The sequence below is a fragment of the Euprymna scolopes genome, chromosome 35, assembly GCF_053919585.1.
Source record: "Euprymna scolopes isolate OS-2025 chromosome 35, ASM5391958v1, whole genome shotgun sequence".
Taxonomy (NCBI): domain Eukaryota; kingdom Metazoa; phylum Mollusca; class Cephalopoda; order Sepiida; family Sepiolidae; genus Euprymna; species Euprymna scolopes.
In genome coordinates this window covers 77,142,915-77,155,136 of record NC_136516.1, presented here as the reverse complement: position 1 = coordinate 77,155,136, position 12,222 = coordinate 77,142,915, and the positions used below count along the sequence as shown (strand labels likewise).

Below are 12,222 nucleotides of genomic sequence, written 5' to 3'. Positions count from 1 at the left end.
CGGACATTTGTTTTACAAAAGGGATGGAATGAAAATCGAAGACAAAAGGTATTATTTTTTTTAAATCTTTCTTTTTACTCTTCTTCACCCCAAACAAAACATTTCGGCACTTAGACGTAAGGGTAAGGGGATACTATTTAGGATCATGTCTCATAGGAACGTATATCTAAAGAAATGGCAAAAACACTAGAAAATGACCTCCAATCTGTAGTGGAATGGGGACAAAAATGGATGGTCACATTCAATGCTGCCAAGACTAAACTGGTTTCCTTTAATAATTACAAGAAACCTTACAATAGAAACGTTCAATAGCAATGGTCAGTGACTCTTTATCTGAGAGTGCATCTTTCAAACTGCTTGGCCTAACATTCACAGGAAACATGAGTTGGAACAATTACATTGAAAGCGTTGCCAGGGCCACTGCAAAGAAGGTGAGCTCTCTCTACCATGCTAGAAAACTACTAACACCCAAAAGTATCCTGTACCTCTATAAGGCCACCATTCGCCCATGTGTGGAGTATTGCAATCACATTTGGGCTGGTGCATCTGCTACTAGTCTTTCGCTCCTAGACAAGGTTCAAAAGAGAGTCGCAAATCTGATAGGCCCTGAACTGGCATCTAAGCTTCAGCCTTTGTCCCATCGACGTGATGTTGCATCCCTCTGCCTGTTCTACAAGTATTTTAATGGTGAATGCTCTGGCGAACTGCAGATACTTGTGCCCCCACGACGTAGACACCCTCGACAAACCCAACAGGCAGCTAAATCCCACCCCCACACAGTAGAGATCCCTAGATGTAAAAGATCTTTCTACTCCAGTAGTTTCTTCCCCAGAACCGCTAAACTCTGAATTCCATTCCAGGCCACTGCTTCCCCAACTGTACTGGCATGCAGAAGTTCAAGTGTAACGTGAACCGACATTTTGCTGCCCAAATCCCAACATAGTACCCCAGTAGTTGTTACTCCTGATAGTAGCCCCCTACACCAAAGTGGCAATGTGCCTTGTTTGGGGTGAAAATGTAATAAAAAAAAAAAGGGCCTTAATTTTTTTGGTACTAGTGCACTTATTGATCCGTGCTAAGATAATATCGATTTAGAAAGCCGTTCTTAACATGGGGAGGGGGGTGTTTTGTATCTATTCTACACTTCCAATTTATAATTTTATAAAAACAGATATATTAAAAATGTAATTCAACTTGAAAATCCTATATAAAAATTGTGTGGATCAATAAGTGCATTAGTACCATTTTTTTTGTGTACTTCTTGCATTGATGAGCTGCCCAGTTGGTATAATTATAATTAAAAACCATTATATACTTAAAAACCAACCATAGACTGAAACAACTATACGCAAGTATTGCCAATAAATCCCTAGCGTTTGAAATGGATAAAATGGGTGTCTATTCCAGGTAAAGCGGTGCATTATAATATATATATATATATATATATATATATATATATATAATACGGCATAATCATGTTGACACACCCATTGTTGTCAGATCACCAGAGTTAAGCAACGTTGAGCCTGGTTAGTATCAGAGGGTGACCATTTCGGAATTCTAGGTGCTGTATGTGCTCTCTGCTTATCTCAACATTTGTTTCAAGTCGTCTTGTACATACCCTTCACTTGCTACTGGTATTTAACAATGTCGACTCAGGAGAAGTGTGGTTGAAGGTTGCACACCTCCTGCTACAAAAATTTCACGTGCAGGCATCCCTTCGTGGGTATTCATAGTCTGTCAAAGATTGAAGGAGACCCCCCACCCACCCACCCATGAATAAATGATAAAAGTCAATATTCTAAATTTCATGATGTCGACCATCTTTCAATTTAGTCTTTTAATTCAGTTGATATTTACAATTCTTAACAGTATCTGTTTCGTAGCACAAAATCATTCATTTATACACACACACACACACACATATATATATATATATATATATATATATATATATATAGCTTAGTGCGTTAGAAGAAAAGAGTGATCTCAATTCTATAAGAGGAGACTTATCTGGACAATATAAAGCTCAACAAATATCATTGGAGCTTATATAGGAGAACAATAGGAATGGGAAATGAAGTCACAAAAACTATATATTGGTGAATATAGATTGGTTCATTTATTCAATAAGGGAATACAATCGATTAGTTATGGGGTAGAAGGGAGTCTTTATGCCAAGGCATTTCGAAGCCTAATGCTTCTCATCAGAAGAGTAGAGAAGATGCTAGGTAACATAGTGGGGATGTGGCGTCTAGCGTGGGATTCATTAGGAACGAAATAGATCAATTAAAATTATATATGATGTTGGTGGGGGGGGTATTGAATTCTAGATAAAGGAGTAGCGTATTATATATATATATATATATATATATATATATATATATATATATATATACCCACAGGATGTTTATTCTTAGAGTGAATCGTCAAGTTAATTATTTAACCTGCAGTGATGAAACGCCACAAATATATTTTATTTCAAAGTTATATTCACTTATTGAGCAATATTAAAATAAATATTGAAATGATTACACAATGTATTATATCACATAATATGTGTGTATACGTGAAATAATATATATATTATTATATAATATGGACAGTCACTGTCAACGTATACGATCCATGACCCAAAGGGTCACAGGTCATTTGTTCTGTTTTGATTAATGACGTTATTGTTTTTACTTTAGAAATCATGACATTTAAATAAAATATTAGGTTCTTTTCATTTCTAGTCACTGCATTAAGCACTAATTGCCATGTGTTTATGAAACGAATTTCAAAATCTGTATTTTATTTATTATTACTTTTTTGTGTATTACAACGGAAACATTTCCCCTCTAGGCGAATTCCACCTTTGAGAAGGAATATGAAAGGTCACCCAGTTCAAACCTAAAATGATGGCAGAATTTAAGTAGCAGGTCATGTGATTTGCCAAAACGAAGTCTTATACAAACGATGATATAACAGCAGATGTCCACAACAGTTTTATTTTAATTTATTCATTCCTTCAAGCCTTTTACATCTGCACCACGTTTCGCCTACGCCGCGGGACACCTGAACTTTTATTCATAAAATGAACCGTTCACACACATTTCCATTCTTTACATTTCTAAAGAGCGACAAACCTTACATTCTCATATGAGAGGGATGGGTCTTTTGCAAGTTTAGTTAGTTTTTTTTTGTATTTTGTGTCTCTATATAAGCCAATATTAATGAGAAATATCGTCCAAATATTAGATCAAGACATGTGATAACGTAGGACCATGAAACTTTGGTGAGAATATGTCTGACAATGACGTCTAGCATAAGATACATTGCTCTTTTTCAGCACATAAAGCTCGACCAGGTCAGACGTTGAGATGAAAAGGCTTGCAAAATTATACCATCGGTGAGGAATGAATACAAAGATATCCAGAAGTAAACATTTTAATCTAGAATTCGATCAAACCCGGAGGAGATAAACATCAGAAATCCTAAATCCTCTTTTGTCCTTTATTTTTGAACCAAAGAAATTCACGTTTCTGAATTTTTGAGATGAGGATTGATTATTCGTATTATTTGGATTTTTCAGACTACTGTTCTCATCTTTAGTGTCATTTTTCACAATGTTTCGGTCGATGTAACCTCTGACCTTCTTCAGGTATATCTTGTTAAATTCGAGAATGTTTCTGTCAAACTCTGGAATTTGGACATAATTTTGAACAGAACTTTTTATTTACTTCACGAGGGTAGCATGCTCTCGTTCCGTCAGCCATGACTAAGTAATTCGTAATTGTAGTTTTCGGTCACTCACACTGAGAATTGAACCTTCAACCTTCTTTTTTCTTTTTTTTTCTTTTTTTTTTTTTTTACTCACTTTCACCCCAAACTAGTCATATTATCACTTGGGCGTGAGGGGCTACTAATTTGGACCATGTCTATAAAAGATTAAGATGTTGGTTTACATTCCAATCGACTTTTTGCATATCAGAACAGTTTGGGAAACAGGTAGCAGGAAGGGAATTCCAAAGTCTAGTCGTACCAGGGAAAAAAGCTATTAGAGTAGCATACTTTCTTATATTAAGGGACCTCAACAGTGAAGGGGGGTGATTTTGTTGCTAAGCAGGTTTGTCGGGATATGTACGCCGAGGAAGCACAATTGCAATGAGTTCATCAGAGCACATTCCATTAGAATACTCGTAAAACAGGCACAGGGATACAACATTGCGCTAATGGGATAGGGGTTGAAGCCTAGTTGACAAAGTGGGGCCTATTAGATTCCAAACCATTTTTTGGACCCTATCCAAGAGGTACCAGCTCAGATGTGGAAACAATACTTCATGCATGGGCGAATGGTGGCCTTTTAGGATACTCTCAGGTGTGAGCAGTTTTCTATGATGATAAAGAGGACCCACCTTCCTTACAGCAGCCTTTGCAATGCCTCAATATATTTGTTCCAGGCCATATTTCTTGTGAATGTTAAGCCGAGGAGTTTGAAGAAAGAATTCTCAGGTAGGGAGTTATTAAGTCACTTTTACAATTGATTTTTCTGAATACTCTAACCACTGTGCCACAGGTCCTTGTGGATCTTTGAAAACGACTCTCAAGATGAGAACATTATTCTGAAGAATCTACAAAGAGACTCAACCCAACCGAGCCTACATGTGGACGAATCAAAATAAGGACCAAACTTTTAGATGAGTAATCTTGCAAAACCATCCAATCTGATGACGATTGGAGTGTGGATATAAACGTCTAAATGACACTTACCTATGTAAAAGCTTTAATTGGCAAAAAAAAAAAACTCTCCTTAAATACATCAATATTTATATAATATCCCCGCTGGAGGATAAAGGTTAATGTGTGTAGGGGACTCAATGGGATAATATTGTAGTAATCGCTAGTAGTGTAGATTTGATAAATTGGATTACTTAAGGGGCGGCTCATCAAGAACTTGTTTATGTTAGACTTGAAGACAACCATATTGTAGTCATCTGGAAAGCAGGCAAACAGAAGAGAATTCCACAGGCGTGCAGTTCTAAGAAAGAAGTTTTGTTCATGGAATCCACGTTTAGGTTTAGGCACAGATAAAGAGTGGGGGAAATTATTGATAGTGGTTTCAGTTGGACGAGTGTTTTTCATGAAAGTGTGGCAAGAGGGGACTATATATTGGAGCTCAGATGAGCATCTGCCATGAAAATATCGATAGACAGGCTTGTAACGTCTCTTCTGTAGAAAGAGGTTGCAAGGAAGAGAAAAATACATCGCCTACTACTACAAAGTCTATATCAAGGCAGGATAGGGTGCTTCAAGCAGCTCCGGCCCAGCTGTCCAAAAAACTTTCTTGGGTGATCAATATATATCTATATATATATATATATATATATATATATATATAATAAAGTACCCACTATTTAATTAGCAACCAATCAAATCCCAGATAATGGATTTGCCAATCGAAGCAAAATAGAACATCCCAGCCTATTCATATTTATGGGTTTTGATGCACATATATTTAGTTTTAGCTCACTTGATTCACTGGCTACTAAATTCAATAAAGTAAAGCATTCAATTAAATTCAGAGTAAATAAACTTATCTTCATTTATGCAATTGTCACTGTAAGAGAATCAATCTAACCGTACTCAGATGCGACCTGACCAAGACAGGAGATTGTCTCTTAAAAAGTGTAAATATAAAAATGTCTAGGACAGATCGTTTAGACTGCGCCCAGAGTTTGCTCAACCCCAGAGGAGATAAGCATCTCAAAGCCTAAAGCCTTCTTTGCGGGTTATTTTTCATCCAAAGAGACTTAGTCCAGCCGAGCCCACATGCAGGATAACCAAAGTTGGCAAATAAAACAGGCTCAAATATTCTGAATAATATTTACATTAGTTTTATAATATGCAGTTCATGACACAAGGGACTCGTCAGTCAGTATTTAGAATTCAAGAAAGGTTGACTAATTTATCATGTTTTTTATTAAATCACTTTAACTAATTTTCTTACTAATACTATTGCATGTATATAGAAAAATAGAACAATAAAGTTACAAATAAATAATATCAAAACATTAATTTCTTATGAACTGTTAAAAAATATTTATGTAAATTAAGTATTCAAATCGCTACTTTCGGATCTTTTGTCCGTAGCATATATATATATATATATATATATATATATATATATATATATATAGGGCAAAATGTGTGTGTGTGCATTTTTTCTGTATGTCCGTCAAAGGGTTTTGGAGGGGTGGTTCTCGGGTTGGTCGCTCATTCTTATAACTTTTTATATGCTACAGAGATGATAATATCTAAGATTTACGAATAGGCTAGGCGTGTATCTTTAATTTGGGTAACTTTTATGAACGATTTTCACCCACCCGTGTGTCTTTGGCTTTTCAGTATAAAAAAGCGAAACTGTGAAAACGAATTTGTGTTCTCGACCCTACGTACTGAAAGCAATAAGGTTTGATCAATGCTGGGGGAAAACGGTCATATCAGACAGTTGCTATTCATTTGGCGGAGGAAACAAACAAATACACATAAACTGGCTTGCAACGCCAAACTTAAGTCACGTAATATTTGGCCGTATTAAATCCTCGCACCTGTCAATTTCACTTTATAAACGTTAAATTAAGACAGTTTTCACTTCCTGTCCCCTCGTGGCTGAGCGAGTTGCATGTCAGGATTTTTTTCACCCTTTCTTTTCCACCTTCGTGCCAAAACTTTTTTTCTTTCACAACTCCAAACTCCCGGGCAACGTATTTTTTTATTATTTTGAACATTTTGTTTTGATCTACCTGCCTCCATCAGCACACACACCTACAAACACCCGGGCAACGCCGAGTACCCCCACGAGTATATATATAAATCTTACTTGTCTGTTATGTATGTAGGTATGTATGTCTGTATAAAACCTTTCTAGGAGAAGCAAATCTCTGATTTAAAAAAACCATAAAGTGGAAGACCATTACCCGCATTAAGCTGGTCTGCAGTTTAATTTGTTGCTGGCTATCTTGCTCTTGCTTGTTGCTGGATCTCAACATTTTGAACCGAAAGAAAGACTTAGCTGTCGTACAAAGCTAAGACTCTGTAACATCATATTTGTATAGATACTCCCTCAGGCATTTGGGCTCATGGATTTTAAATGTCTGAGGGAGTGGCACTCGTCTGACAAGACGTTGCAATCATCATCATAAAACATTCAACAGAGGTAACTGATTTTCACTAGATTAGTATCGTTTTGAAGCCCAACCCTTCAGACAACAAATGTCGAAAAATTGGCTAAAAACATTACTTCCTCCACCCTCAACTGGGCACTTTTCTACAGAGAGGGGTCGCTTTTTTCGCTGATATTTTTGAAAGTCAACCCCGCTTTTTGATTGACTAGCCTTCGCCACTTCCGGGTTGGTGATGGACGCAACGGCAAAGACGTCACGTTTTTTTTTTTTTCAACATTCTTTTATGCCTTCGCAGTACGGGTTCTACCTGCCTACTAATCACTTTTTTTTTTCTGAACACACACCTCCAAACACCCGGGCAACGCCGGGCTACTATATATATATATATATATAGAGAGAGAGAGAGAGAGAGTGAGTATTTCAAAATATGTTGTATTATGGATTTAAATAACACTAATCCGTTTTGATGGTAATATAGGCAAACTAATTTCTCATTCGTTTAGATATTGAATTGAATGTGAGTTATAACGCATAATTGTTATTTTTACAACAAGACCCAACAGACAAAAAGTCCTAGAAGTTTTAATATTTTGTATTAAAAGTTTTGGACTGTTTCCCTCATTTTGTTTGATGTCACAATTTTTCAGACATTGAACTCTTCTGTCTTTTTTGTATTCAATAAATCTTATACGAATGAATATAGAAATTGGTTAAGAGATTGGTACAACAGAAACCATACTCCTGTACAAATAAATACTTCCTGAAACAATGCCTGCGCAATGAAATGCTTATAATGAAGCAAGGGTTGCGCTATCTCTAAGCATAATTTATTTTTATCTGGTGCTGAAAATAGTTAGAGGTGACATCGGCCAAAACGTTGTGAAAAACGAGAATAGTAGCATTTTAACCCTAGTTAGATCATTTTAACCTGGAACCACACATATGTTTTGTATAAAATAAAAAAGAAATCAACATTTATACCGGATCGTACTTAATGAAGAGCTCTGTTCGAAATTCTGTACAAGTTTAAATAACTGAACTTTTAGGTCGGAGGTTACATCGGCTGAAACTTTGTGGAAATGGCAGCCAAGATGAGTTATGGTTCCAATAAACCAAATAATTGATTTTTATTAAAAAAAAAAAAAAAAAAAAAAGTAGCTGCGAGTAGAAGTATGTTGACTGTAGCTGCATCATTTCATGCTGAGACAATGTACATGTTTTGTATAATATAAAATAATTAATACCTGCATCTGGTCATGTTTGACAGAATGAGAACAATCTACTTCTGTAGAGTAAATTAATGATTTACTTAGAAATTCTGCATAGATTCGCTAGTTAAAATAATAAATCCACAAGTTCCGAAAGTTGTGCCTGAAGAAAGTCGGAGGTTACATCGGTCAAAATGTTATGAAAATAACAACCACGAAAAATAACAACCAAGAGTCTGCAAATAATCAGTCTGAAAAAATTAGCTCAGAATAGTATCATGTTAACCGTAGTTAGACTATTCTATGCTGAAACGGTACATATGTTTTGTACAGGGTAGAATGATAAATTTGTCGCCCTAAAGAAAACATTACTGCTTTATTTTAAAACTTGATTATGTAGTAGAGCTGACATCTATTCAATGTAGCCGCCTTCAGCCTCAATCACCATTTGATACAGATCAGAACATGGAGAATGCCTTTTCGACAAGCGCCTGCTGGAGCTCGGCAAATACTCAGCAGATGGCAGTGATCGGGCTGGTTTTGGTGTTGTAGGAGGTCATGTTTGTGATGTTCTTGATGTATAATCAAACGAAGTAGTCCAGCGGGTTCAAGTCGGGGGAGAAGAGGGGCCAGTAAGGTAAGGGTACAAAGTCATAGCACTCTTCCTGAAGCCAAGCCTGGGTCTCTTTGGACTTGTGGACTGCCGCTGAGTCCTGTCACCAAACTCAGGGTCTGCCAGCGGCCATCTGATTGCACAAGGAGATCACTACGCTCTTTAGCATATCCAGGTACACATTAGTGTTGACTTTCAAGCCGACTTCGAAGATGTGAGGTGGCATGATGTGGCCCTCACTTGAAACCACACCAATGACCATAACCGTGGCTGGAAACATTGTTTCTTATCATCCTGAGAACGTCCCTGTTATTCGTGGCAATCCAACGACGCCTTTTTGAGGGTGCTGGCACTGGTCTGTTATTATAACTTGAATCGGTAGAGAGCATGACTTGTAGACAGCGTCTCCGATCTTACTCGTTGAACATTGTGTCACTTTCAAACATGATAGAAGGCTCATATCACTCTTGGGATTGTACACAACTGGCCAATTAGTAGATGGTCTGCAACAAAAAAAGAGATCCTGTTTTAATCAAACGGAAATGGAATCATGTCCTCTTTGCTAGGGCGACAATTTTATTATTCGAGCCTGTATAGCATAAAATAATTAACTTTTGTACCTGACCATGGCTGATTGAATGAGAAGAATCTACTCTCATGTTGATAAATTCTCTGTGGATTGTTAAGTTTGAAAAAATGCATTGAAAAGAAAAGCAGGGAATATATTGGTCAAAAAATTGTGTGAACGAAACAAAAATTAGAATAGTAGTCCGAATAATCCAATTTTTTTTTAAATGGAAATTGCTTCTGACAAGACATGAAGCCACTTCACGTAATAAGCTAGAAATACTATTTCAAGGTCAAAAACTAACCAACAATAAATGTTAGATGGATAGATTTCAACCGCAAAAACAGCAATTCTTCACCCTTTGTCAGAAAGCTCGCTCATGGTTTGTGAGGACAAAACTACGGAACTTAAGAAAATAAACCCGAGATCCACTTTCTATTCTCCTCCAATCTATGCTGAACCCGTACATGTATTTTGTACTAGCAGGGGGCGTCGATTGTAAAATACGTTTAAATATACTTTTATTCATGCAGATTTTGTAATTATTATTACAGAGCTAATTTTCTATTGGATGTTATATTCGACCTAATACATCATACTGATTTCAAAAATTTAAAAAACATTACTTGGGTGTCATCAACCTGAATCGAAATCAATACATTCAGCACTCCAGCCACGTTCCCAACTATTTGAGTTATCGACAGATAGATTAGAAAGGTTTTAAATAAAACGACGTCAAGCTATGAATTAATCTGCGCGTGCGCAAAAGTAATAGAAATATATCAGTAATTTGAAATGAACATTTTGCATTTCAATTTGCTGACATATTTCTGTATGCGTTATTAATCCATCCAAACAAAGATTTTACTCGATATAAACCATCTTTCATTCATGATTTGTATTTCCTGTTAATTTTAGAGTTATGTTACCAGTAGTTTAAGAGTTTATCGGTTAAATATTTGCATGCACGCACACATACATCTACTGTTTTAAAATAAGTGACCTGGTCATGGATGACTGAACGAGAACAATCTAGTCTTATGAATTAAGCAATAGATTCACTTTCCAATTTGGTATAGATTCCCTAATTCGAAATAAAGATTCTTAATTTTACTAAGATTGCGCCTGAAGATTGGGGAGGTTACATCGACTGAAACGTTGAGAAAATGACACTCGACTGAGGATAATAATCCAAATAATTAAAATTATCTATCGAAATTTTATATAGATTCCCGCGTTTGACAGAAATATTCTCAAGTTTGAAAAAATGTACCTGAAGAAGATCAGATTACATGGACGACCGATACATTGCAGAAATGTCAACTAAGATGAGAATAGTAGGTTTCTTTTGTTGTTTTTTTTTTTTTGCTTGCTTGTTTGTTTGTTTGTTTTTTTTTTTTACTTGGGAGTCACCACTTATCAAGGCATGAAGGCCACTCGAGGATAAGGGTTAATAAATGTAAGGTGGTAGTGTAGTAATCGTTAATGGTGTTGAATAGAATTTGATTATTTATGCAGACGGCTCAACAAGAACTTGTTTACATTGGATTTGAAGGCGGCCATGTTGTATTCAACAGGGAAATAGGCCAGTGGAACAGCATTCCACAGGCAGGCAGTTTTGAGAATGAAGCTTTGTACATGGAATCTGCATTTAGATTTAGGCACAGATAGAGAGGAGGAAATCGTATATAGTAGTTGAAGCTAGTCGAGTATTTTTTGTGAAAATTTGGCAAGGGGGGACCATAGATTGGAGTTCAGTCGAGCACATCATGAAAACAACGATAGAGCAGAGACAGGCTCACAACGTTTCTTCTGTGGGAAAGAGGTTGAAGGGAAGAGAAAAGGTCATCACCTACTGGGTTTCGAAGCCGGTTTTGAACTCTATCAAGGCTGGAATAATCAATCTTTATCTTCAAAATTCAGAAACGTAAATGTTATTGAAATTTTGTGTATATTTCTACAGAGAATGTTGATGCTATTATTTAATAAGAAACCAAGGAATCGCGTATGCAATTTAATAAAAGTGCATATTTTGTTTGTGCATCAAAATAACACAAATAATTGGAAAATTCAGTGTTTTGAATGCATTCCAGTACTTGATTACGTTTCCCCAAGTAATAACAGAAAATTATCATCGTTGGCGAAATGGTTGGATCATTTTACCACTCCAGAAAGAATGTGATACCTGACGCAATCCTTTATCTGCATAAGAGTTAAATACATACTAATATAACTTCCTTCAGTCTTGACAGACTATCGATATCCACTGTAAGTATGCCTGCTCGTGAAATTTTTGTGGCAAGAGTTGCACAATCTCCAACCACACCTCTCTGTAGTCGACATTGTTAAATACCAGTGGCAAGTGTATGTTCAGGACGACTGGAAACAAATGCCGAGATAAGCTGAAAGCACATACAGCGCCTAGAATTCCCAAATGGTCCCCTATCTGGTACTAGCCAGGCTCAACATCGCTTAACTTCGGTGATCTGACGAGAACCAGTGTCAACGCGATTATGCCATACTAAATACATACTAATGTGATACTATACGCGCCCACCCAAAGTGTTTCAGGACATAAAAAAGAGGAAAAATTATAATGAAGAGGAAACAGGTTGATCAGAAAAACAAAAGTTATGGGAAGCGAGCTTAATAGAAAGACAGTGG

At 36.5% G+C, this 12,222-nt stretch overlaps 1 protein-coding gene across 1 annotated transcript in view; it reads left to right on the top strand.

Moving 5' to 3' along the window:
- The window catches only part of LOC145259956 (unconventional myosin-Ia-like), a 1,146,131-nt gene that overhangs the window by 303,174 nt on the left and 830,735 nt on the right, over positions 1-12,222 (top strand). The window lies entirely within an intron of this gene.